The following is a 26,019-nucleotide window of genomic DNA, read 5'->3' on the forward strand; positions in this document are numbered from 1 at the left end:
AGGAAGCATACCAGAGACACCGTAGAGCCAAATGGTGCTCATGGCATTAAAAGAGCACTGAGAGGGCAAGACCACTGCTGAGAAGCAAAATGAATTATTTACATAAGCTTTCACTTTGTACTAAATTGTAGATCCATGTTGCACCCCTTTGGAGAGGGAGGATGTTCCTCCGAGAGTGTGTCTGACACTATAGTGGCTAAAGAGGTTTTAGAAACATTGACGATGCAAATACTAACCAGTGATGGTCAGTGTTTACTCAAGCGCTTTAAAAGAAGTCAAGGATGAAATAGCTGAATTGCCGATGGCAATGTGTAACCTCTCAGTTTAAAACCATTTTGGTACATGAGGACTGGACCAACGGCAAGTGTTATGCCAGTCTTTAAAACAGACTTCAGGGAGAATGAAGGAAACTACACTTCTGTAGCATGAGCTTTATACTCACCAAGTTAGTAAAACTGTGAGAAAGAATTGAATTAGTAGACGTGTGAATGTGATCCATGTGGGAGAGACAAAATGGCTGGCTGATAGTAGTTAAGCTTGTTTCCTTTAAAAGTTCTTGGAAATACAAAGAGCTGTGGGGTAAGACATGGATCAGCTATGCGATAGGATGCAAGGCATGGAAGGAAAATATCAATTATTGCAACTGAGAGAAGTCACAGAAGTCTGTGGGGGTCCATGCCCAAGCCTGTGCTGCTGAAATGACTGGGGAGGGGGAGGACAAGGGAGAGAGTGAGCGATAAATGAAATGATTTACAGAGGATAAGAAGTTCTGATAGTAAGGAGGAAGACACACAGTGGAGAAGTATAGAGAGACTTTTTGAGAATAGTGACTGCCCAAGAAAATGTTAGATAAAATTCAATGCAAATAAAGGTAAGGAGGAAAAATCCCATTTTACATAAAATAATGGGCTCTGTGCTGACCAGTGACATTCAGGAGCGAAGCCTTTGGATTATAAGCGGCAATTCAATGGAAAACATCAATTCAATGTCTATTCAGTAGTGGTCAAAAAAAGGCAAAATAAAAGTTAGGCATGATTTAGACAGGAATGAAGAGCAAAACAATACCATTTTTGTTTTGCAGGCATGCATTTGCATTTGCACGCATGTGGTTTGCATGCATATAAATGCATTGTTTGCCCTCGGCATTAATACAGCGTGCAGTTCTGCCTCCCTTATCATAAAAAGAGGTTTACTAAAACTGGAAAAGGCCCAAAGAAGACAAACAAGGATGATTGGGTATACGTCAGAAGAATGACCAGGTTAGGATTTGTCAGTTTGGAAAAGAAAGGGTTTACAAGGCAATACGATAGAGGTCTTCAAAATTCCATGGTAAGGATTGACTGCTCACTGTGTCTTGCAGTATAAGAGAGGCTCCCAGTAGGAACTGGATCTGAAACAAATGAAAGAAGGTGGGTTTTGGCACAGTGGGTGGTAGACTTGTAGAACTGCTTTCCAAAGAATGTTGTGGATACCAAAAGTTTATGTAAATTGAAAAGGATAAGTGTTTGGATGAAAGATTCAGGGTTGCTGAACAGACAAATCATGTCAGGCCTAGACTACACTGATCTAAAAATATGTAGTATCTAGGAAAATATTTAAGATAAGTATCATGCCCTATGCTTACTCTTCGCTAACATCTGTTTACCACTATTGTTGAAGAGAGGTTATGAGGGAGAAGGACACTTGGTCTGTATTGGATTCTCAATTATCATGCTTCAATGCATGCTTTCCACTGTGATTATTCTAGGAGGATAAAATATATCATTGTGATCAAGTTCACTTGTCTGGAGACTTGAATGAATTACCTACAATGAAACAAATTTAATCTGTGGTTTATGAAGGATATTCTTAAAATTAGAGAATAATTTAGACAGCATGTTTTATTGTGGTTGAGACTGCCTAGGGTTTGAAAAAGATGTGCCTAATACCCCAAAATAGAAATGATACTCATTATTTAACCCTTGCAGAATGCTTATTGTTGCCAAAAAAATCATCATTCTTCAATCACAGGTGAAATTGAATCAACATAGCGGCAGACAGCTTTATCTGATTCAGGATCTGATTAAGAACATAAGGACAAACATGCTGATTCAAACTAAAAGTCCATCTAATATCTTGCCTATGACAGAGGCCAACAGTGGATGCCTAGGAAAGAATGTAATAAGGCATAAGGGATACCTTCCTGAAGTATGCAGGTCTGTCCTCAGCCAGAATGGTTTCTATAAATTTGTCCAGGGCTTCTTGAATCCGTCTAGAATTCTAGTATCAACAGCAAAGCTGTAAGTAGTTGCACAACTTAACTGCATGTTGCGTGAGGACCGTATCTTTCTGTTTTGAACATGTCGTCTACTAGTGTCGTTACTCCTCCGTCATCTCTCTTTGAGCCTGAAGAATTCTAGACTGTTTAATCACTTCCTGAATGGAAACTGCTCCACAGATTTTCCCTCCTCTACACCTTCTCTAGTTCTCCTGTATACGTTTTGAGATGGTAAGAGAGATATATGAAATATTTAAAATGTAGGATTTAGTAGGAGTATTTAAAATCTAGGGGTTTATACAGTGGCATGATATCTTCTGTCTTGTTCTCCATTTCTTACTTAGAATTTCCTAATATGCAGTTGGTTTTTTGTTTGCTACTGGACACTCAGCCAAGGTTTTCAGGAAAGTATAACTCCCAATCTTGTTACTGGGTCAAAACATCGGGTTCAAATCCTAGACAAATGGGTATATAAAGTTGGGCTCGCTCTACATTTATTGGAATTTCATCTGCTCTTTTATCACCCACTAAACCTCATAACACCTTTCAGTGAGATATTTCTCTTTGTTGTCCTCAACAACTTGCCTTACAAAACAATTGTCTTGTCGTGTCCCTTGTGTGACCTCCAAAGAGAGAATATGTGTTTAGACCCCTGCTTTATTTAATTTAGTCCTGACTCTGCTTCTAATCCCATGCTTTCATAGTGCAGCCCGTCAGAGGTATTTCCTCTTTGAACACTATACTATGAAACAATAAGTACATATGTAATGTAAAACAATACCATTTACCGCTGGTTTCATGCTATGCTTTTCCACAGCAGACCAGCAAATGCTCTGAAATGATTTCTTTGTGGGAACTTGAGGGCTATATTGCTTAAAGTTATGAAGCTTGTCACTGCTGTATTAAGGAAGGAAAAGCTTCAATGGAAGTCTGTGACATTTCCCACAAAAGTTACATACTTTTTTTAACAGCATTGTTGGGCAGATCCCTTCAGGTTCACAATACAATTGAAATGAACTGGGTGCTGCTCACTACCGTGTTTCTCATTGCATGATAGCATGCCATTGTGCATCATAGTGAACTCTGAGAAGAAAACAATATATAATGTGTTCATTATTCTCCTCGAGAACTTTTATGGTAAGCGGCTTTTGATACCATCAGAGGAAAATAAATGCTGGTGCAAAGCGAAACCAAATATAGAATCAAATGGAGATAGGCAGCTGAGATTGCATACAGTTGAAATACTGTTGTCTATGGTTGGGACATTAGCCACAGGGTGTGGCTTCAAGGCAGCCCAAATTTCACAAAACCAGCACTGCTACAATCCCCCCATTTGCAACAACAATATCGCTTAGGTGATTTCTTGGTAACTTAATTCTAGTGCATGAAACCAATCAAAAAACAACCTGGCAAAAAAATGGAAAGATTTATTCTTTTTTACAATGGATTGGTTTACTGCCAGATCAAGCTGGCACAAGCTAGTACAAGAAGGGGACTGGGCACATGTGACTGGAGAAGAAAGGGGCACCCATAGTAGTCAACAGTCTATAAAATGTTGTTTTCTCAACATATATCTTGCAGAAATGTTTTTACTCCGGTACCTTTCTTCCTTCCACAATTAATTTTTAAATTGGCAAGAGAATATTTCTTATTTTGTGGAGAGGTCATAGCACCAAGTGCTACTAAAACCACTTTTCTGATGAAACCATTTCTCAAATTTGCACGCAAACAAGGTCAAATACTGTACTTTTCCACCTGTAAAAGCTAAAGGACTTCATTAGCCTTGACGGATTTTGTGAGCAGTGTATAATATCCATTTTAAAGGAGAGTAATTACAAGGGGCCCAGCAGTGCCATTTTGATGGTTCTGTATTGCAAAGGTAGAACTTGCAAGTAAAGGGAGACCAATTGCACTTGTAGCTACTACACATTCTCAGATTAGTGATGATCTGTAAGGAAGAACAGAGCAGGTCCACCTTGGTTAAAAGCCCAGTTTGACAGTAGCCAGAGCTGAAACGCAACGCCATCTGTTTGTTCCATTCTTCCCATTGTTGAACTTGTTGAATTTGTCACAAATAACTCCAAAGAGTGTGGGCAGAAAGGAATTTAGATGATTCATGATATGGTCACCCTGTTAAGCCTCTTTTTTTCAGGGCTGTAGAATTTTGCTCCTCTGTACCTACAGCCTGGCCTTAAATCCTGATATCATAGGCATTGTGAAACTATAAAACAGAAGGGTTTTTATTAAAGCTGCCTGTTTAACAGTTGTGTCGGTCAGCATTTAAGTAGCCCAGGAATAAGATTTGTGCATCAGTGCTGCACTGTGAGAAGTTCTGATAGCAAGCATGGTAAAGGCAGGTTTCTTTCATCAATCCGGTAGATAAATATAACATCTCTAAAGAGTGATAGACTTTACACCATAAAGAAAAACTAAAGGAAGTATGGTTTCATGATCAGTTAGGGAGGAGGGAATTGGGATTCCTACTTTTTCCGATTCTGCCACTGCTTTATGGTGTTGTATTGAATGAACTGTTTGCCTTGTAGAGAAGTTATATGTGACAGTGAGACAGTCTCATGTGTTAAGCACTGGAATGTACTTGCTGATGACAAAACATAGTTATGGCAAGCAGCATTTCAAAGACTCGTCTAAAATAAGTTTTCCATAAAGAACAGAGTTAACGAAGATTGGTTTCTAAAGGAGTCCTGTGCTCTCTATATGGGACTGATAACAGTATTCCTGGTTTTCTGGTCAGACATCCCCACGGGACACTGAGTGGGATGTGCTGTGCCCAGCCTGGAGCTATGAGCTTGCTTTCCTGCTTTCAGCTGGTGGGCTGGCAGGGGGAAAGCCTCAGCTCCTCTCCCTGGGGACTCTCTTTCCAATCAGTTGCAAAACTTGGGAAACGAAAACATTAATAGGACTCTGATAACAGTGTTGTTTTTTTATTTTTAAAGTCAGTTAAAACTGTTTCCCACTTAGATAAAAATAAAATTACTTACTAAAAAAAAATCATAGATTAATAGATTCATAGAATCATAGAATGGGTTGGGTTGGAAGCGACCTTAAAGATCATCTAGTTCCAAGATGCATTCTAGTTACGTGTTATCATGTGAGTGAGTCATGCTTCTGTCTTGGGATTTTTAACCAAATACTTATATAATTCCAGATGAAATGAAAGATTCTCATTTACTTTCTATAAAGGATGGTTGATTGTCCATTTCATAGGGACACTGTTAATAACACGATTTACTTGAATGATTGCAGAAAACTCAGGATGCTGCACGAGTTGGCAGTGCCAGGGGCTCCCTGGGTGGGTCAGGGCAGGAGACTGGCTCTGCTGCAGCATCACTGGGGCAGGGGCTGGTGGCCCTGGGGGGCTCACATGGGGTCCTGGGCTGTGGGCAGGTGGGGGGAGCCCCAGAAAGTGGGCAGGGATGGTCAGGGCTGGTGGTGCCCTCATGACACTGAAAAAAAAGGTGCCCAGGGTTGTCCTGTGCACGTAATTAATTATGACAAACAAATATTGGCATTCTCTGGTTATACAGCAGTTTGCAACAGCCATAATATGACCCAGATCAGAGCTAGGTACGAATTCGGTGACTCTTCAGAAACATCCCTATGCAACCTGTGGGTGGAGTCCATTTCCCTCTTTCCAGCCCAGCTGTAGATTCTGATTTCTTGTAATATAGTGTCTACTATTTACTATCCATTATGATGTATTCTTGTGGCATTATCATTGAGATAGATTTAATCTTTGCAACACCTCAGATGTGGCAAAAGTAAAAGTGATCTGCAAAGAATAAAATGTAATTATGTGCTCCACTATACTGGATGAAGGTGACCCAGAAAATGTCTTCCTTGGCATATTTTCCCACAAGTTCTAGTACTATTTCAACCCATGACATTTCTTTCTGAGTGATTAGAAAGAAAGATTTGAGGTGCTGAGGAGGAACAAATGAGGATGCCTTTAATTATGCAATGTTGCTGTGTAAACAGTATGAACAGCTAAACTTACTTTAAAGCTTGTACCTGATTTGTGGTGTGAACTTCACCTCTGTGAGCCTCAGCTCTTGCCACTGAATCTTGGAAGCCCTTCCTTTGATAATGAGCTCTCTATCAAATCTTCTCTCCATCCCAGCATTTCTGACTAGGATCAAGATTCCTCCTAACTTCACTGAAAAAAAAAAAAAAAAAACAAAAACAAAAACAAAAAACCAACCAGAAACAAACACAGAACTCATCTTTTTTTCCACTGGCCTCTACTTGTTTGTCAGACCCCCCCTTTTTCACCCTTGGCGTCTTCTTCCAGTACTCATGACTTTTCTGTTGTCAGTCTGATTTAGCTCAAAAACTCCGGTCAGGAGCTCTTTTTACCTGATGCCATGTATTAACACCGTTAGCTAGTGTCAAGTTTTCACTATTAGAATATATTGTGTTGCATAACCCAACACTAATTTTAATGCCAGTATTCTGTTATTAGCATAAATACATATGTTGACTGGTTTTTCCAAGTTTGCCACAACCAGTTTTGGGTTGTTTTAGCAGTGGTCTTATCTGATTTTTAGTCCTGAAGTACAGGTCTCTTCTATGAAATTTCATGATGCTACAGGACTTGAAAGGATGAGCAAATACTTTCCTATAGTTATGTCTCTGTATGAATTGGTCCTTTTCAACACTCATAACTCATATCTGATCAAGTCTTATATTGGAAATGCTAATCCTGGCGAATTGCTGAGTCTTTCCAGTGAAGCCTTTTGGAGGTCAAAGTGCATCCTCAACTGAGGGGGAGGGAAGTGTGTTCTTATGTATTTTGTAAAATGATAAAATCCTGTTAAGTTCCTATAAACTGTAATTTGTGCTTGCATTAAGATGTTAAGGTTAAAATTACCCACTAGAGCACTTCTTTTACTAAAACTGACAAGATCTATTTTAGATATGACATTGCCTGTTACAGTGTTAGCAGCAGAATGTATTCCAGCTTTTTTTCTCACCTAGTTATTGGATATAGATCCTATAAATCATTTACCAACTGCTGCTAACATAGGCGAGTTCTCTTTTTAATAGGCAAGTTTACTCAAATGTCATGAATATTAGAGAATTATTGTGAAGACCATAAACCACTAGCTCCAGATGCTGAGTGTGCACCTGCATGTAGATCTGTACAAGTTTATGAGTGTGTTTTGTTCTTTTACTCCTATCTGTGTGGTCTCATTCAAAACTTGAATGACAGAAGGAAAAGCACAAATCATTAATGCCTTTTGAGGGCTCCTTTTTGATAGGTTGGTTATGTCGCAGCCACTTCTGTGAAAACAGTATAATGTAGGCCTGACTGAACTAGCTATAAACTAGTTAGCATGGCCTATGAAGTACCACAGACACAAGGAACGGCACTGGGCATAAAACACATTAATTGCCCTGTTACTTAAATAGTTTTCCAAGTAAGCGTTCCAACCCAGGTCAAGTCTTGCAATACACCAGTGTTCCTTTCTAACAGGCTACCTACCATAGTAGGTTGCAGCAGTATTCACAGTGAAGATGTCCTCTTTGATTTTTAAGCTGAGCAATACCAAGTCTAAAACTGTTGTGTGTGAGATAGAAGTCCGCTGTGTATTGAACACAGGGCTAATGCCTTCATCATGCAACAAAGTTTGGTGTAAGGAGCCCTGAACTAGCTGAGCAGATTGATGGATCCACGCAACATGGTGAAGCAGCTCTGGGAGTGATGTAACTCCTCTGGAGTGGCACTGACTGGAAAAAAAGCAAACCTGCCTCTTGGACGTGGACCTCAAGCACAGAAACTCTCTGACCCACAAGTACTGTTTTCTTTTCTGGAGACTGCCTCTAGGATATGCAGGCCCTACTCCATGGTACACTTGCATGCCCTAGGACAGCTTTTGTACAAAATTCCAGTCCCCTCAGTCCTTGCCCTGCATTAGCTTAAAGGCATGAAAATCTCAAATATTAATTTCCTGCAGATCCCTGTCAAGTATAATAGAGGAATACCTTGGCAGACATTTCCCATCTCTGTCACGGTAAAGGGAATCAGGGGCAACATGAAGTCCTTATCTGCCTTCAGCAATACTTCATTAAAATAATTTTTGTCATATTCCCCCAGTAGTCTTAAGTAGTCTTAACATTCAGTCCTTGAAAGGTTTTCCAGCCTTCTAGTTGTGTAGCATTATTTTTGAGACAGGATTACCAGGTGAGGTTGCACCCCCAGTTTACAGACAGCTGTGTCTCTCCAGCACTATTTGCCTTTTTCCTTGTACATCTGCCTACCCTGCCAGCAGCTTTGCATCAGGAACAGACCGTTCCTGTGCTGTCCTCGAAGCCCAAGTGGCCGCTGGCTCCCTTTCCTGCAGTGATTTACAAAGCTGTAGGCAGGAGTGCAGCTGTAGAAATTGAATGTCATTTCCTGGGAGAAGGGGAGTGGAAGAGGGACGGAAGCCTCCTTCCCCTGCAGGGTAGGGATAGCTGGGTTTCAGCTTGAACTTTAGCAGGGAAAAGCTCATGTTGCCTGAGATTAGCTCAGGCAGCAGTTTCTGGAGGAAGGGGGAGGGTGGTAGCAGCAGGGAGCAAGGTATGCCCCATGCAGGGCTTGAATGTTAAAGCCAATGTATCTTGCCCTTGCAGAAACCACCAGGCAGGTGCGAGTAGTCTAAACTTTGCCCACCGGTCAGTACTGAGGTTCATTCATCAGCATGTTGTCCATTCACCTCCTGATGCCATCCTACAATTTCTCACATCTCTCTTCTTGACTTCTTCATATCACCTGAAAAATGTCACTATCTCAGTTTAGTTGTTTTCTTGTCTCCACAGACACAGTGATAATAACTATTAGGAGACTAAGTGTAGTATCTGAGACCCCTTTGTTACCCCCTCCCCCTCCTTTGTCATGATGGAAATCTACCATTCACTACAATTTCACTTCTAGGTAGTTTTGATCACAAGCCCTACTTTGACTCTCATTTTACTCAAGTTTTCACTCAGAATTCCTAGTATTATACTGATAAATTAAAGGCTGTAGAGCTTGTGTAGTTACTGCATACCTCATTTCTCAGTTATAAATGTGTGGAACTGAACAGCAGCAAAATATGGCTTCCAAAAGAGCCAAAGCTGGGAGAAAATTTTTGATACAGTACAAAATTCTGGTGTGGAAGATGAGGCACAGAATTCAAAAAACATTGTGAATGTGAATACTTTTTCATGACTTTCAAGTCACGGAACAAGGAACTTAAATTACTGGGAAAATTGTGCACTGAAATACATGATCATTTTGCCTCTTTGAGTATGTTTTTTGTGTCTACTGAATATATGATCGAATACCAGTTCTTTGATAAGTTTCTCCCACAAAAATAAAAATAGTTGACTTCTGAGAAGGTGGCTATTTCCTGCTGATCTCATGGTACCACCAACATTAGTTATGGTTGGCCTTTTCTTTACCAGGTGACTGAAGGTTTAGCAGTCTTTAAGGAAGATTAGCTGTGAACTCTGACACTTATTGTTCTGCAAAAGATTATTTTTCAATTTAGGGTCATCAGCAGAGTATATGAATTAACTTAAAAACTCTCTTCTGTAAGGAAAAAATACGGGTTACAGTTGCAAAATTTTGAGATTTTTTCCTTGGCATAAATATCAAACCCTTCACAGCATTGAGGAAAACCTTTTTATTTTTACTGTTTCCTTAGGATATAGGGAAAAATAGAAGAAAGGAAAGGAGGGAAGGAAGTAAAAGAAAGGAAAAGTAGAGAAAGACAAGGACAGAAGGAAGGGAAGAAGAAAGGAAGGAATTCTGGATCATTTGGGATCTAACTGTGTCTTGTTCTATGCACCCGTCATCCTGAGTGGCCTCTTAAAGAGTGGGCAGGTACGAATGTCCCAGACTTTCTGCAAATCCAAATGGTCCAGAGTAAGATTAACTGCTTACCTACCCATGAGGAGCAATTGTGTCTACAGCAGAAAAACAGGTTGTTGAATCTGTCATTGTTTTGATACCATTTTGTAGGACCAAAATGTGGAAGTAGAGACTGAACGCAATGCATTGAATAATGTGCCTTTGAGCATGCAAGGCAGTGGGAGTGCTGCAATGGAGGGTACAAGCTCATCAGGAAAAACAGGCAGGCAAGAAGAGGAGGCAAAGCGAAAGAGCAACTGGGATGTACGGAGCTCTCCTGTGGGATGGGCAAGGGTCTGGTGAGAGCTTGTGGGTCAGATGCAAAGGGAGGCCGGGGAAGGCGGCAGCGTGGAGGAAGCATGTTACCAACCACAGACTAAGGGGGTGGGAGTGGACATCTTCCTCAAATCCCTTGAGGAAGACTGGGTAGGGCAGACCCTGGTGCTCCTGGGGGCCTTGAACCTCCCTCCCTGGCACCTGCTGGAAGGGCAGCACAGCAGGACACATGCAGTCACAGAGATTTCTGGAGGGTGTCAGGGACAACTTCTTGTTGGGGCCTGGTGGGACCGGACCGGGAGGTTGCACTGATGGATCTGCTGTCCCTTCCAAGGAGGCACCAGCAGGGGAGGTGGTGATCCACGGTAGCATTGGTCATGGTGAGTGTGAAAAAGTGGAGATGAAGATCCTGAGGGGAGTGAGGGAGAAGCGTCACAGACCCCAAATGTGGGGCACCACACAAGCAGCCTGTGGCTTGTCCAGGGAGTGGGCATCTGGGATCATAGGGGAACAGCTCTGAAGGGTGAAGGAGATGAGGGGAACTGCCAGGTCTGTATGGACTGTGTCCTCCAGATATGAGAATGGTCCATCCCAATACCTGGGAAACAAGCAGGCGTATCAGCAGCCCAGCTCAACTAAGCTGGGAACTCCTGGCACAGCTCCACTGCAAAACAGCCACATACAGGAGGTGGAAGCAGGGCCAGGCTGCAATGGAGGGGTTTAGAAATATCACCCAGGCATGCAGGGATGGGGCGAGGAAAGCCAGAGCTCAGCTTGAAGTGGCAGGGACATCAAGGGCAAAACAGAGAGTTTCAGCCTCTACATGATCAGTAAAAGGCCAAACAAGGAAATGTGGGCTCTCTGCTGAGCAGGGCTGTTGATTTCATGGCAGCAAGCATGGAAATATACAAATCGCTTGTATATTCTGAATTATAAAAACAAATCTTAACCCATTAAATCTCAATAGTTATTGATGCATAGATGAGGAAGTCCTCTAGAAGGGCTGTGTACCTGTACATTTACGTGCTGGCGTATGGCACACATGTTTTTATCATGTGACTCTTTCCTCACTGGAACTTTAATTCTTAAGGTCATGCAGGTTTTAGTGCTAATATTAGGTTAATCTTGTAGTATTATCAAGGACAGGTGAAGTGATAGATGCTTTTTAAATGGAGCACTAGAAATGAAAGAATACAATGTATTTTCAACTTAAGTAAGTACTGCATGTCTTTGTAGCTACAGAAAAAAAAACTTGAAAACATGAGAAAAAATTTGAAAAGTACAAGGCTAAAAGAAAAAGAAGTCCAAAATGATTATTCAGGTCTTGAAAGATAAGCTCATCACCTGGATTTTGAGGATCAAATGAGTATTTTTTACGAATAGTTTGAATTGCCTGATACAAAGCTGGATTATATTGATGGTTAAGCTCTCATTAGTTGTTGTGACATCTGCTGCAAAAGGAAAATTACAAAGCAGAGGTATCTTTGCTGAAGAACCGTTAAGAACTGTTCTGTTGAAACACTCTCTGATTCCCTGTTGGTATTGGGCAACATGTCATGTTTGTGGTTATGACTTAAACATAAAGACGTATAAAATATTTGCATGTATTACAACAAAAAGAATAATTTCTTTCATCATAATTAAATAGAATTAACAAGTCCCATGGGATTCAAATAAAATTTGGTTTCTTTTAAATATAAGGAAACTGACTCATGGAACCATGCCCCAAGCCAAGGTCAGATAAAAATTTAGCAGTATTACAGGGAGTAGAAGCTAGACCCCTGGACTCCCAGTGCTGCACTGTAAACACAGTAATTGCATCTGGGTTGCTTAAAAAAGAAAGTGAGACACCGTTTTGACACATAGGAAGTTGATGACATTAGAAGAGCTGGTGATCTAAAAGAAGCTATCGGTGACGTGTTGCAACAGTCCTGTGAAGGAATGAAGTTATGATGTGTCAGAGAATGAGAAAGACAAGAGTTAACCATCCTCCCATCTCCAGCCAGGGTTGCAGGAGGTTTACATCCCCCATCCTTTGACGGTTTACAGCAGCAGTTCTTGCAGCATTGGTTAACTAACAGTAAAGAGCAGATCCGGACTCCGTGGACATTATGCATATTTTCTTCACCCCCTGCAGCTCTTCACCAGCACACTTCAGTTATGATTTGCATCATCACTGCAAGTCCTGTCTATCACATTTCCTAAATGAAAACAGTGTCAGTCTGACACGTGCACAAAGGGCTGGAAATGATGCCCCTAATTTTATTTTTGCTACTGATCTGTTGAGAACATGAGTAGCCTTGTTCTTCCAGCAAGAGATTTAATTTGCAAAACAAGACTGGAAGCCCCCTTCTGACTCACCTCTTTTGTACCGTGTATATCCCATCTTAAGCACTTCCTTTGCATTCCCTTTTTAAATACCATCTGTTCTAAATAAAAAAATAATTCAGGATGCTGTGTTTATATTCAAGTTCTTTAGTAGTGCATGTAGATACTAACATATGTTTTTCTTTCATTTCTAAAAGGAAATTCCTTCAGGGCCCACCTGGGTAACAGCTGAATAGGAAACCTGCAGAGCTGTTACAGTTCCCAAATACATTACTTCCTGCCCAGATTTCCATGCAGAAGTCCTCCAAACCTGCGGAGAGACTGTGCTTTTCACCAGCCACTGTTTGTCCCCTGTTTTCTAGTTTGGCTACTTTAAAAACAGACAAACAAACAAAACAAAACAAAAAAGCAGCCCCTTGGAAGATATAATACATATTGGAGGATATAGATGAGAGAGGATGTTCTTCAGACCGGGACGTCCTTTTCACAGTGTCATTGGCAAGGACAGTAGGACCATACCTGACATCGACACTCCTGGGCATTACTGCCGTACAAATCTTCCTCGTGTACCCACGGGCAGAGTGAGAGCCACATATGAAAGTCTGTACTTGAGGATCATGCAGGGGTGGGCAAAGCAAGCTAGGATTAAGTCAAATGTATACTTTACATTTTCCCTGAACTATTTTTTTCTGCAGATGCAGACGAGAATTTATGAAGGGACAGAACCAACACATGGTAATCTCAGTGCAGGAAACAATTTTAAGCTAACTTTGTGTTCGCCTAGATTCAGAGGCCTGGGAGCCAGATGAGCTTTTGGTGCAATTCCATATAGCCACAGGGCTAGAACTGAGTGAGAATGTTTTTTTCCTATACCACACCAATTTGTGTGTTAAAAACTATTCCCAGTCCACCAAGATAGTGAAAGAAGTTGTCCCAGAATAGCTAATGTGCCTGGGTGATCTTCTGGGCCTCTCGGGTTAAGTCCTTGTTCTTGTGTCTTCATTTATATGGGAACATGTTACCCCCCCCAGGCTGACTATTCTTGGAAAAACTAGAAATGGGCAGGATGTTTCAGTATCTCCCTTTGAAGTTTTTCAGGGTGAATCATTAAATATTTTGGCAAGCCTAGCTGTGAGGACTGTAACTTGGGAAGATGGGAACTAAGGTGCAAGTCCTTGCTCCATGGAAATCAGGAGAAGTGGTCCGCTTCAACGGCAGAGACTGGGAAATCCACTCAGAGTTCGTCTGCAGCCTGGTTGCAGAGTTGAGTCAGACCAAGGTGTAATTTAAAGCCGGGCCTGCCTTATTGGCTGTTGTAGGTATGTAATTTGGTTCAGAAGTCTTCCCAAATGAAATTTCCATTGATACTAAGACATTCACACAACCTGCTCTTATTCATTGGTATCTTCTGTCGGTTCGGTTGGAGACTTCCCAGTCATCTGTACTGGTTGTTAATTACGGTGCTGTATTGGAGGTAACCAAAGACTCGTAGGACCAGCTGAGACTAGCAAGAGCTGGAGAAAAGGAGATGTGCTAGTCATGGACCTGCTGACAGGGAGAACTAGCAGAGGACCCTTCCTGGTGGCTTTCCATTTTCTCCTGAATCGTTTTCCTGTAGGATATTCCCTAGCAGGCCTGTGGCCTGTGTGCCTAGGTGGCCCACCACCTCCCATAGCCTGTTTACCCTGTTTGGATTATGTAAAAGGACCCTTAGAATTAACAGCAGCCTAAATTTCCTCAAAATACAAACCTGAGATTAACTGAACCTACCTCCTCGTTCTAACAGAGGTTTGCCCAGGGTACAGGAAAAATATATTATTCTTTGCCTGGTGGTGGCCTAAAGGAATCAGTCACAGCACTCGCCCAGCAGACTCGTTCCAGGCAAACCTGGATGAAGGAAAACAACCTTAAAGTTCCCGACAAGCCATTTAAGCCTTGTCACAAGTCAAGTTTGGCTGTGTGGTCACCTATGTTGAAAGTACGCTGTTCGGCAATCTGAATATTTCACGAGATGCAAATGTATCCTCATCCTTTAATTTTGTTGGATCCAGGATAACTTGAAACACTTCATTGCTTTAGACCTTCATGTAGACCTGTTGTTTACTCTTCGGTCCTTTATGCTTAACTGTACCTAGCACAAGGAAATATAGGAAATAGCACAGCATAACCTTAAGAGATAGAAGAATATGATAATATGGAGAGCAGAATACGATAGTATGGAGAGCAACTTTGTATATATGAAAAGTAATCATAAGAAGGCTGTGTTCACTTTAATTTCACTTATGCCAAAAGAAAATAAAATGTCAAGAAGTCACGGTGAAAGAGAACTGAGGCTTTCCAGGGGCAGCAGTCAAAGCCAGTTCAATTACTAATCTACTAATGAATTAGTTTATGCAAGACAGCATAATTGATATTATCAGTAAATATGTTTGTTTACCTTATCATAATAATAATATTTTGTGTAGGTTAGGATAATTTTACATTGTTAATAGCACAGTAAAAAAAGAGATAACTTCCTAGACATTGTTAAGCCGTACTTTGACCTGCTATTGCCTTCAAATATTCTTTGAAAATTAGTTTCTGAATTTAAGGAAGCAAATCTTTCCGAACTTATATAATGGGTTAGCTATCTGTTGTTTTTTAAATAACATTTTAGTTTTTAAATTTGAACAATTTCTGTTTAATTACTGAACTTACATGTTCAGTATCACTGTAAAAGTCTCATTATAAATCTCTCTTGAGATATCATTTTGTATTATTGTTCATTTATCCAACATATGCATGTTTGAAAATGTAACTTACCTTTTGAAAAAACATACATTGCTATAAAAGCTTACATTTTGGGAGATGGATTCCCCAAAACCTTCTTGTTCCCTGGTAACTAGCATTTACAGTTTTTCTTTTTATTTACTGTCCATGTGTTCACTATTTACAAAAGCAAATTACTCTTTTAAACAGTTTTTACTATTTACAAAAGCAAATTTTACTATTTACAAAAGCAAATTACTCTTTTCTTTGTATGTTTGTTTGGTTTTGTGCATGGTTATGTATTGGTGAGTGGTGAATGTATTCTCCTTCATATGGGACCACAATCCAGTCACTCTTTCAAGTATTGGAAACTATAGCCACCTTACAGGTCTTACTGGAATATTAAGTCTCCCACTTCATAATCCTATTAATTAGCTAATTTTAGCAGGGCAGGCCGAATACCTAGTCCCAGTAGAATTGTTCTCTGACTAAGGCATGAGTCCAGGACGTCTGGGTTATGTGTCCCTTTTTGCCAAATTACTCAATCTCTTTGTGTGTCACTTTTTCCTTAAAATGGGAATAACACATGTAGTGTTTAATTATATTTAATATTAGGAAAAGGCTTTGAGATCCATGCATAAAAGATGCTGTAGCAAATTATACACGTTGGACTTATCCATGAGTGGTTTATTTCCAAAAACACTCAAGAGTTCCAGGTACCTGTGCATATGAGTCAGTTTCAGTATGTTTTATAAACTGAAAACAAAAAACAACCCCAAATTGCCTTGAACACTTTATCAGCTGTAGCCAAGCTTATGCCAAACTCAGTTTTGAATTAAAAGGGGTTTTCTGGGTTTTGAATTAAAATGATTTTTAATTTTAAAAGTTTTTTATACAGAGATATGGCCAGAGATGTAGAGATAGGTGAACTGATGCTAGAAGCTGGGAAGGGCGTGTAAATTTGCCCAGACGGAGAGCCCCGGGGATGTGGTTGCACTGTTTCCCACAGCTCAGAGTGCGTTCTCGCGGAGGCGGAGCGGTGCGTGCAGGTGTTTGGTGAGCTGCTCACACAACTGTCCATGCTGATCCTCTGCTTCAGCCCCGTTGCTCCCAGTGGGGCTTGCAGAAATGGGAACCAGCACTGGCTCTTTCTCTTTCAGCCTTTGCCTTCAAGCTATCAGGTTACACTTAATTTAAAATCCCAAGTGATTTTAGGGAGAATTTACATTGAAGCTGTTCTGTAAAATGCTGATATGTGGTGTCCAGCCTATGTTAGCGGGAAAAGTCACCTTGTACATCATACCACTAAAAACTACCTTATTCTTACAAGCAGAACTCCATCATATCAGTTGTAAACCAGTTTAAGTGTTTTATAGTACCAATAAGCTTTAATTTAAGTCTGGAGAAGTCTTTAAGAAATATCAGAGGTGTGACAATACCAACAAGTGAATCTAACACCAAGGTTAATGAACACTACAAAGTGTTGATGAGTTGAATTGCTGACCTGGAGAACAAGCTCAAATCAAGAAGTTGAAGGAGCAGTGGGGATGGGAGCTCCACTATCAAAACTATTTATCAAAATACACTTATGATACAATGCATAAACTATCTAAAGTATTGCTACAGTTTTATTTCTCCATGGGCCAAATCCTATTGCTATTTTCACAATAACGAAAGAAAAAAAATTATTTACCTGAATGGGAATAGTAGGATTAGTGCATTCTCATGGGGAAATTAGAAGAATGCAGAAACACAAATTCTGGTTATGCATATGAATGTAAATTTGATGGTGAAGGTAATTCACTTTCCCATGTTCTTTTTTGCCATTCGGTATCTGGTGAATATTATTCAAGCACTTATAGCCCTGGAAGAATGTGGGCAGAATTATTAACTGTCAGTAAATAATGCCTTATTGTTTCTGAATTGACCTATTTCCAATTAGATCAAACCCAAAGTTGGTTAACTAATACAAATGTAGATTATCCCCAGAAAAAAACTTTTTTACTAATATTATGCACTATAAATAATTCAGCCCATTTGCAAGAACATGAAGTGAATTTTGACCTCCCAAAAGTAAATTTAAGTTTGCTGCTGGCATGAATAAGAAAACAATTAAATTAATAGCAAGAAAATCACATTCCCTAATTTAAAGCAGGATCTGGACTTTATTATCCCACACAGCAGATGAGCTGCCTTAACCACCAAACTGTTGGTTCTTTTGGCACATGTCTTCCTCATTTCCATTGACGCTTTATTCTGGACTGAAAATATAATTAAATACGTTACACTTTTTTCTTTAGCGTACACTTTAGAAAAAGCATTTTGTCGAAAGAATTTTTTTTTAAAGCTTCTTGCAAGTTTCTAATCCTGTGAATAGAACTATTCAATTGAATCTCTAATTTAAACTTTTTGGTTGCAACTTGCCCGGATTTTGCCTTTGTCCCAAATGCATGGTATTACTCACATCACCGTAGGAGGTCCCCTGCTGCTCAGCAGCGCTTGGGAGAACAGCTAGGGAGAACAGCTAGGGAGATGGAAGAAACACAGCCTCCCCCCACCTCATTCTGCTTCTAGACATGGATTGACAGTCAGCTGGATCTGATGCTCTGCATCTTCCCGACCAGACCTCAAAAGTCGAGTAGTTATGCTTTTAGGTGGCTTTGGGCCAAATCTTTTGGGTTGCTTGTTTCTTGGTTTTTAATGCCAAGCCCCTAGCACTTCCTTGTACTTAAAAACTATTGGAAGTACTAATAGAGTACTCTGTCTCCTTGATGAAGTAGTGCCTACCAGTGGAGGTGATATCTGGGTTCTAGAGGAATCCTGATAAGGGTTCCTTCCAAGAATCGTACATCATATTTCAAAGTTAGTTTTGAACCCTTCAGAGGTCTGGTTAGAGCATGAAGATGCCCATGCCAGGTGAAGTGCAGAGTCCACCCCCTAGTAGCCTGCCACCTGCAGGGCCAGTGGCCAGGGGAAGGTACGCAGCTTGCTCTCCGCTCCTGGATCTGCCAGCTTTGCTCCCTGCGCGTGGCAATGAGCCACACACAACCATATGCCGTCTGTTGCCTGTGCCGAGGCTCGCTTGGAAACGGGGCCATGTCTCTGGCTTGGTGGGAGGGCTCTTTGGCAAGGAGACCATCCAGGAGGTGCTCCACAGTGTCTGTAGGGCACTTTCTTCTCCAGGCTCTGTGGGCTCCACATCGGCTCCACCGCAGTCCTTGGTAGGGGTCGTGCCCCAAGGGTCTCTGCTGCAGGTTCCTAGCTGTTCTTCCGGTTCACCCTCAAATCCCAACATTTCTGGGTTCCCCCCATCTCTCTTCTTGCCAACATCCCCCCTGGCTCCTTTCAGCCCAGGCCTAGAAGAGGGCCCGAGCCTGAGGAGCAAGGCTGGTCAGTGGGCATCTCAGAATGCTGCTCCTGACGCCATGGGGCAGGGGAAACATGGCTTCCGTCAGTGGTGTCAGACCCACCCTTGGGAAACTTGACAAGACAAGATGCTTTTTGCCATCCCTTTCCCATCTATTAGCATCTCACACCAGCCCGTATCATAATTTTAAAGAAGAAAAAGTAGAGGCAGAGAGTTGAGAGACACCTTTGTCCTCCCCATCTTACTGGAAAATTTAGAAAGAAACATTGCAAACATGCAAACGAACCAACCCAATTTTTAGTATCAGGTGACGTGTAACCCCTATCCTGTTGCTTTAATTAGATTGATGGAATACCTTTGGACCTTTGCATCCAGTTGTAATGGGAGATAAAATAGGGAAAAGAGATTGTCATAAATCGTTCTGAAACTCTTTGATTAATAACTTGATTTTAGTTTTGAGGCCGACATGCTAAACTTTAACATGAGATCTGTTGCAAGGGATAAGTGACCCCAGAAGAGACATGAGGGATTATTAGTGATCTGTTTGCCTCATTTGTCAGAGCCTTCAAGTCCAGAGATTGAAATTCGGAGGAATTTTCCAGATGTTGCAGTACTTGCACATCAGCTTGCAAGGTTCTCAGATGACTTCTACACTTGATTTATTGTTACTTCATCTTTTCTATTTCGCTCATTACCCTTGCTTGCGTACTTTTTTATTTTCTTTCTACAGCAGGTACCCCAGACTCATTTTTCAAAGGCAAGCCTTTTGCTTGCTTCAACAGTAATAGATCACAGCCTCCTACTGTCTTTTCAGTTAAACACAGATTTCTGCTTTACAACTTTGGTCCACGTATAACTGAAAAATAGTGAATCTGACACACATAGAACCCTTGTCTTCACAAATAAATAATAAGGTGGCTGCTTACCCAGACAGTAAATGCTACAATTTAGACAACATGGGTAAACTTATTTTTCTTGTGTACCATCAATACTTCTGTAATTTCCCATGGAAGTATTTAGCTTGGATAAATTAGCAGCCGATTAGCTCTTTAGTACTCAATATTTCATAAACACTAATGCAGAGATCCCTCAATGGCTCTAGAAGCTCTTCTTAGCCTGATTACTAGCTCCACTGGCTAGAGAGAAGAGGAGGGGATTATTATTTAGAGTTTTAGTACGGGGGAACGCTACAGTTGCTAGTCTCCTCAATGCAAAATCCTAGCGTAGCTAATCCAGTGGGGGTGGGGAGAACAACCTTACTGCGTTTCCAGCTGCAGTCTCATTATGAAATCAAAAAAACAGCAACAGTGTTTGCTCTAAGCAGTGGCTATATAAACAGTACAACAGTTACTGTTCTTGTGTTGCGCCCACATTTGTGAGAGTTCCAGGGGGAACAATTTCTCCCAAAAGGGACTTTGTAAAGAAATTTGGTTTGTGTTTGAAAACTTTACGTATTGTAAACCATTTTGTTGTATATTGAAAATAAATTTTTAATATAATGAAAATGTATTTTCAGTAAAGTGAGCAAGCTCTTGTTTAAAAAATAAACTTGATGGCTAGGAAACCTTGAGAGACAGAGCTTGGTAGTGGTCAGAATTGGACTTCTAGCGACATAGCTGCTTTTCAGATGTATTGAGGAGTTGGATAAACTCATGTCAACATCCTAGAAGTATCGTTTCTATGTAAGATGGTTACGTTCACAGGTTTTTTTGTCTTACAAGGGAGAACTGAATGCACAGGAACTATGGGGTTCTTGTCAGAGCTCAAAGATCAGTAAATCTCCATGTGGGTTTTACCACTGGGTGGGGTTTTTTTTGCTATTTTTCCAACATAGACTGCCTAGGTACCTTAAACCTGGTGGTTGCTGGTGCTGCTATAAACATCTGGCAGGGAAGTCTGCTGAAGGAGAGTCATTACTGTGTGATGAAAAAATTAAAGACTGCACAAATGGAGAAAATTAAGGTTGCCTGGGTTACCTTAAGGCATTTCCTGTCCACTCTGCAGACTTGTTGTTTGTTCATTTTGATATGACATCTGTATCTACGTAAGCTTCAAGACTTTAAAATTGCAAACAGAACTATGTCCTAAAGTGAAAGATCTTGCCACAGGTCCCAAGGATAATTCTCCCCCCTCTTTTTTTCATGCAACAGTTTCCCATCTGTTCTCACCATGGATGAGGAGCCGGTGCTGCAGAAAGCAGCTGTGTTGGGAGGCTTGGTCTATCAAGAAGATTCAATAACGGATTAGGGCCTGCCAGTGAAGGAAGTTGTTTTTCTCTGTCTTTCTTTGCTTAGGATGAGTTGGAGGAAAGAGTATCAGCTAAAATGTCAGGCCTTGAATGTTTGTCAGGGACACCTTTGCAAACAAGGTAATCTTTCCTTTGAGGATCCACCTATGTAAATGGATGCAGGGACACAGTATTGACGGTCTAATCCTCCCACACTTCTTACTAAGTCCCGTGGGAGGCAAGTACGTGTGGCAGCCTGCCAGTAGACCTTCTTAGTGAGTTGCCCAAGGTCAAGAGGAAAACCATTGGCAAGCTCACGTGCAGAATTCAGGTCTCCACATCCCGCATCACAGAGGCATACTTCATTTTGGAGATGCGGATGCACTGTTACGGTTAGGCAGTTCAAAAAGCACAGTAGGTCTCTGATCTTGATAAAAATGCATGCGTTATGCTTGATTAGACATGCTGTAGGTGATACCATGAACAATATATAACATTAAACATTGGCATAAGTCTCTGCAGTGTCACAGAAAACTTAAGATTATGAACTGCACACAATGAACAATTTAATTGTGTTTCATACCAAACTTTTATGACCTGCAGATCATATTTGTTATTCATATATGTTTTACACATCTTTTCAATGCTTGAAATAGAAGGCAGTAAGACTTTTCCAACATGCACATTTTAAAATGTTACCGTAACTTGTGTTTAACACACTGTCCTGACACTTTGGCCACCCAGAGGAGTTTTGCCTTGTCTGTGCCGGTGTACAGTGTTTTTTGATAGATAAAGGTTTCACTTTTTTTTTTTCCCCAGTTTCTTCTCTTTAAGAAATAGGATTAGTATTATATTAAAGAAAAAAAATAAAGTAAATATAGCATGCAAACATCTTTGTAGGACCTTATTATTGCATTTTCTGATTTGACTTTAGTGGGTTATTTTAACAATAAGTTAGTCTAGGATTTGTATTTGATACACCAAGGACACCTTTTAAAAAACCCTGAATCTCTAAAAAAACCCAAATCTTCCATAAAACCACATTTTTCTGCATTGTTGTAAAGGCTTGACATAAATTGGACCATGATTCATTTTTGTGAAATTTTTCATTGGCATAAATGGGTCTGTTCATGTGCTTAACATTGAATGCATGTTTACTCTGAAAAATCAAAGATTAAAAATTAATATGACTTTTTTTGTACTGATTTATTTTCCTCTCACCAATTACACCCCAGAGGAAATAATTCACTGAAATTAGGTTATTCTTGTATGCCAGTTTGTGTTCTTTCTCCTAAAAAATCACCTGCAGATAAGACGGTGGTGAAAAAGGTATACCATCAGTATGGGCAAATTATCTGAGCTTTGGTAATCCACTTGGGCTAAGGTGATACATCCAACAAGCTGTTTGTTCTACAGCTGATTGTCTCAATAAGTGCTTTCTATGAAAGGTTAAAATTGTAAATCTGGCAGATGTGGCTTCCACCTTACAATGGTGGCCTGCAGGTTCTTTGAAATGCTTCTCCACATCAGACTTCAAAATGGGGTCCGAGATCTTCTGGTCTGCAGAGACTTTCCCCACCATTTAATTACTGCTAATCACACCAAAACATAGTTAGTGTCATGACCATTCATTTCATTTTGTGAAACCCTGGACTTGTGAGCACAGACTTTGATGATGTGCAGTGTCCCTGCACTAATTGCAAGGGAATTTCATGAGCACTTTTAATTTGCTCCTTGGCTGTGATCATACACAGCTGTCATAGTTCTGCACCTGTACAATCTGTTTTCAAGTGCCAAATTTTGCAAGTCCTGGCTTTTTGCAGCTCTGGATCTGGATTCCGGGGTTTCATTGCTAGCTATTGGATCTATTTAACGCTTGCTGGCTGTTAAATTTACTTCACTTTTTCTATATGGCTTGACCTGCAACATTTTCCGAAAGCTACAAGAATCTTAAACTGTGAGCACTGGGGAAGACAAGCTGAGGTCGAGCTCACCTAGGCATAGACTATGTAAATCGTATCATTTTATTTGTTGGCATTTAATTAAACTGTGGGAGGACGTGAAGTGATACGACTGAGTCACATTGACAAGATGTGTGGAGGGCGTTGTGCTTTGAAACCATTTCGCTGGTTAGTAGTGGGAGCCCTGGTGCCATGGTGACTCGCTGGCACTGGGCTGCACCTACTGGAGTACTGGCTGGTGACATGTAACTGGTCCTTCCTCTGGGCTTCCAGGTCCCCTGACTCTACAGGGAAAGGTAGTATATTAAATATCTTTTCTTTCCATGCTAGAAATGGAAGGAACCATGTGTCCGTAGCTATCAGACAGAGGTTATAGAGTTGCAGATGGGCTGGATGAGAATGCCACAGCCAGAACGCAGGTAACCTGCCAGACTTACTGCAGTATATCCTCGCTGAGAAGAAAAATTCCCTTCTGTACTGTGCCATACAGTTAAAACTGGGCAGGAAAATGCAAAATGGATCATGAAAAGGGCTAAATTTATGAGTGACCTGGCTTGCCTCCTGCTTTAAAGAAGGTGGAAATCCTTTCTCCCAGGGCTGTGGTGACCATGGCGGGACAGACCGTCAGTGCCTCCTGGGAACCTGCATCAATATAAATAACTATCAGGACAGGGGTTATGCCACACCCCAGACACACCGTTTCTCCACCCAGGAGGTTAGCACAGACACTTTCGCTGACGGGTTAAGCCAGTTCACTGGTGTGTATCATGAATTGCCCCACGTTCGCTTTTGCTGACTTTTCTGCAGGGGGCAGTTCAAATAGCACTAATGTAAAATAGAATAGACAGACAATAGGACTCGTGAGCCTCAAAATTGCAGCTGGGACGGTGATTATAGTTGCCACTCGAAGGAATTCCCCAGTATGAAGGGATGTGAGGAGTCACAAAAAGGAGGGAATGATGAAGCAGGATGAGTTGAGAGAAGGAATCTGGGCAAGGAGGTGTAAATGTATCGATATTTCCTCACAAAGAGCTTGTATGTAAGGAAGGTGGAAGCTGTGGATCTGTATTGTGGTTTAACCCCAGCTGGCAACTAGGACCACATAGCTGCTTGCTCACTCCCCCCAGTTGAGATGGGGGAGCAAATCAGAAGAGCAAAAGTCAGGAAAGACTCGTGGGTTGAGATAAAGACAGTTTAATAGGTAGAGCAAAAGCTACGCGTGCAAGCAAAGCAAAACAAGGAATTCCCATGGGCAGGCAGGTGCTCAGCCATCTCCAGGAAAGCAGGGCTCCGTCAGGCGTAACGGTTACTTGAGAAGACAAACGCCATTACTCCGCACATCCCCCCCTTCCTCCTTCTTCCCCCAGCTTTATATACTGAGCATGATGTCACATGGCATGCAATATCTCTTAGGTCAGTCGGGGTCAGCTGTCCTGGCTATGTCCCCTCCCCACTTTTTGTGCCCTCCCAGCCTGCTCACTGGTGGGGCGGTTTGAGGAGCAGAAAAGACCTTGAGATCTTAGCAACAACCAAAAACATTTGTGAACTATCAACAGTATTTCTCATCCCAAATCCAAAACATAGCACTACAGCAGCTGCTAGCAAGAAAGTTAACTCCATCCCCACTGAAACCATGACAATCTGTAATTCCCTTGGGATTTTAGTGAATCAGGCTTCTCTCCTGGTTTCTGACATTACCTGAATCTTTTGATAGAACTGCAACCCTGTCATTCACAGCTGGTTGCAACTCATATGTTATATAAATCTGTTAAGGGCTTTCAGTGATACCACGGATTATCAAAGCACTGTTCAAAATTTAAAATAAAGATTTTGACACTGTTTATAATTGGACAAAGTACTAGCATCCATTAATTTTCATAATATATGGGAAAGAAGAAAACTTGTATTTAGATGTTAGATGCACATGTAATCATGCATGCCCGTTATATTCCTTTGATGGTATCATTTATTAAGATCATTTTGTGCTATTCAAGAGACTCTACATTTTTTTCTGCAGATCTATATCTGCGCATCTCATTGCACAGATTGTTGCATCTCATCTGTGCATCATGAGATTCTGAAGTATCTCAAATTAATGTATTCCAGCAAACTAGAATATTTACATATAACAAGCATAAAGGACACCTGTCATGCTAGCTGTCATCTAGCAATAAGCAAAAGCAGTAAATAACTGATCTGGGAATGGGTCAGTGGGTATTTCATTGCCCCTGAGCCAAATCAATAACAGCTTGTTGGCTGTATCTCTTGCCATCTTCCCTGGAGTCAATGGCGTGCTTTATTGACCTTAATAACTACTATAATAAATCCAGTATAAATGACAAAAACTCTGCTCTGTAATGAAAATCTGATAGCTTATCTGTCATGTTGTCCTATGTAAAGAGCTATGTTCATTTTGCCCTGTCCCGCAGGACATTGTCATTAGATATGCTGCAAGATTATGAACTACCACAGAATTTTATATGAGGTTCATCTTGTAGCTTTTCTATACAACGGTATTTCTCCGAGTCTCAGTTTTGATCTTTATTAAATTGAATGCTGTTTGCTTCTGTCTTTTATTTTTATGATTTCTTTAACCAGACAGACTTATCAGCAGGGGAAAAAAACGCAAGCAAAAGAAAACTAGGTCCGCGTTGTACATCATCACTTTTCTGTTTAAGTAAAATTAGATTGTCATAAAAAGTTGTATTCAGAGACCAGTTCTTCCTTTCTCACTGCAGAAGTTTCAGCCCAGGAAGCAGCTCTGAAGTGCACGTTTTCCATCACTGCATAACTAAAGTACCTAAAGCTATTGATTTTGAAAGACCTTTTAAAACATTGTTTACCTTCAGAATTATTTGGACTCCAAGTCATTAGATATAAGTACGGTGGTACCAGTTTTGAGATATGAATGTTTAGGGGCTGCTTCAGAATTTCCTTATTGGCAGTGTTGTCTTCATTTCA

The sequence above is a fragment of the Charadrius vociferus genome, unplaced genomic scaffold, assembly GCF_000708025.1.
Source record: "Charadrius vociferus isolate BGI_N301 unplaced genomic scaffold, ASM70802v2 scaffold103, whole genome shotgun sequence".
Classification (NCBI taxonomy): domain Eukaryota; kingdom Metazoa; phylum Chordata; class Aves; order Charadriiformes; family Charadriidae; genus Charadrius; species Charadrius vociferus.